Source organism: Macrotis lagotis, chromosome 1 (genome assembly GCF_037893015.1).
Source record: "Macrotis lagotis isolate mMagLag1 chromosome 1, bilby.v1.9.chrom.fasta, whole genome shotgun sequence".
NCBI classification, from domain to species: Eukaryota; Metazoa; Chordata; class Mammalia; order Peramelemorphia; family Peramelidae; genus Macrotis; species Macrotis lagotis.
Genome location: NC_133658.1, coordinates 438,856,505 through 438,859,028, shown reverse-complemented (window position 1 = coordinate 438,859,028; position 2,524 = coordinate 438,856,505).

The window sequence follows — 2,524 nt, the reverse complement described above, 5'->3', positions numbered from 1 at the left end:
GGGAAGGAGAAATTTACTCTAAATAGCAAAATAAAGGAGACTATGCTTAGTAGAATGTGGATAGAATTAATCCATTTATTAGCAGCTCTTGGGAGACAGGGGTACCCCTTAAGGAGAGCCCGAATCCTCATTACATACAAGATTATATAGTAAAAGACCCCCTACTCCTCCCCTCTGAGTCCTGATTAGTCCTCATAATAGTGTGTGTGTGGGGGTACATTCTTAAGACACACCCTCCCTCACTAAGCAGGCACACGGGTTTGAGCTAATTCACAACTTTCACACCCCTTCCTTTTCCCCACTTGGCTTATTATACTAATGAGTAAGAACAGCTACTTTCTTCTCCAGGTGTAAGGGACAATAATACAGACTCCCATTTAACCTATGCAAAGTTAGTAACCTTTTCCTTTTGTCTTAACTCTGTCCTTCTTGTAAACAGGTTGGCATCTCTTGCGTTGCCACAAAGACCAGACATCCTGGTTTTTGTAATGTATTATCCTGGAAGACATCCTTGAGACTCTGCAATAGCTTTACTCACCCTTGTAAAAGCAAAACACTTTCTAATTTCCCACAGGAATCATAATACAGAGCTATAGAATTCAGGGTTATCCTTAAAACTGAAGTAGTAAATTGTGAATTGTACTGCTGAATAGATAGACCCTAACTGGGTGTCCCCAAATCAGTATCTTAGATCTTCATCAAACTCTTGGAAGGTGGGTGGTATGTTTCATGATTAATCATCTGGAATCATGATGGATATTGATAATTACACAGAACAAAATTTCTAATTTTTTCAACATTGTTTGTTTTCTTTATATTGTTGTGACTGTATGATTGTCCCTCTGTTTTTGAACTTAACTCTTTATCAGCTTCATTACCTCTAATTTATATACAATTTGTTCACTCATTTCCAAGTTTATGAACCATTCCTTCAGATTTCCATTCTTTGACACTTAGAAGTCTTTTCTTAGGACTAATTTTTCCTTTAATCTACCCTCCAGTTATTTTTGTTCCTCCTTTTCCCCCTGGTCCTATTTTCCTTTTGATATTGGTGGCAATATGGATAGAATGCTAGGCCTGGAGTCAGAAAGGCCAGAGTTAAAACCTGGATTTAGACATTTGCCATCTGTGTGACCATTGAGCAAATCACCACTATTTGCTTCACTGAAAAATGATCTGGAGAAGGCTATGTCTAACTGTTGCTGATAGGATTAAGCAGAGGAATTTGGGGGCCACTGAAAAGGCGAATTAATCATGTTCTCTAGGATGTTAAAACTGTTCAGGATTTTATTATGAAATATAGCAAAGAAAACAGGTAAAAATCTTTTCCTCTTGAAGTTTCAACAAGTACTAAAGATAGAATGAATATAAAAGGCTAGGCATGGTGGCCTCGTAGACAGAGAGTGGGAGAGGGAGATAAGGAAAGACAGTCATAGAGGGCTGAATGGGTCAGAGAGAGAGCTGGCTAGAATTAGGGCACTGAGGGCAAAAGGGGAAACCCCACCCTCCTTAGGTGACCTGAACCAGGTGACTGGGGCTGGGAATTGAGGAAACAGAATGCAAATTTTACATTAAACAATGAAACAATAGGGGTACAACTCTAGAGCTAGGAATTTCCCACACACTTAAGAGATGCCCTGATTTTAACAGCATTAATATTCCAGATTTTGTTTATGCTACATACATAATTCTCTACATCACAACCACATCTTTATCTTTGCCATAAAAAATGATTTCAAGAAAAGTTGGATACAAAATAAGACTAAAAATTTTTGCACTTAGTTTTGCGTACGTGTTTGAATTTTCTTTCCTTATTTAGACAATTCAGATAAGAGTGAAGTACAGGTGTCATCTACTTCCTCCCATCAGCTGGTTTTGTTTATAAGTGTATACTTGTGCTCCCTGATTATGTGGCATAATTGGCATGAAGGGATAGGAACAAAGCCTTTCAAAGTGCATAAAAGACCTTGTGTTTGGGATTTTCATACCCTACTCTTTCCCATCATGAGAGAGGTGTGCCATTTTGTTAAGATGTCTTAATAAAAACCATTTTATCACTTTGAACTAAGTATTCTAGGAGCTATTTATAACAACTATAAATTATATTGATTTTTTTTCTTCAGAAAGTTGCTGTTCAGAGGGACTTCCAGCCAAGATGGCAGAGAGAGAAGACTTAATAGAAATCCAATGTATAAAACAAGAAAGAGAAGCTAGGAGAAGAACATTTACCTTTGTTTTTCAGGGTCGTGGATGATCCTGGGCACAGAGGGTAGAATCTGCTGGGAGCACAGGACAGGGTGAGAGCCTGAGAGCCTGAGAACTGGATTAACCTGATCAGTGGCAGGGCTAGACCCCCAAGAGTGGGACTGGCCTGATTGGCTACAGGGTTGTGGACCAACTAGGGAGCAGAGGTATTGGTTATTATATTGGGTGTTGCACTGACGAATCTGGAGCTTGACAGCATGGCTAGAGGTGAGTTTCGGTGCAGGAGACTTGCAAACATCCATCCCTGGACTTCTCTGGT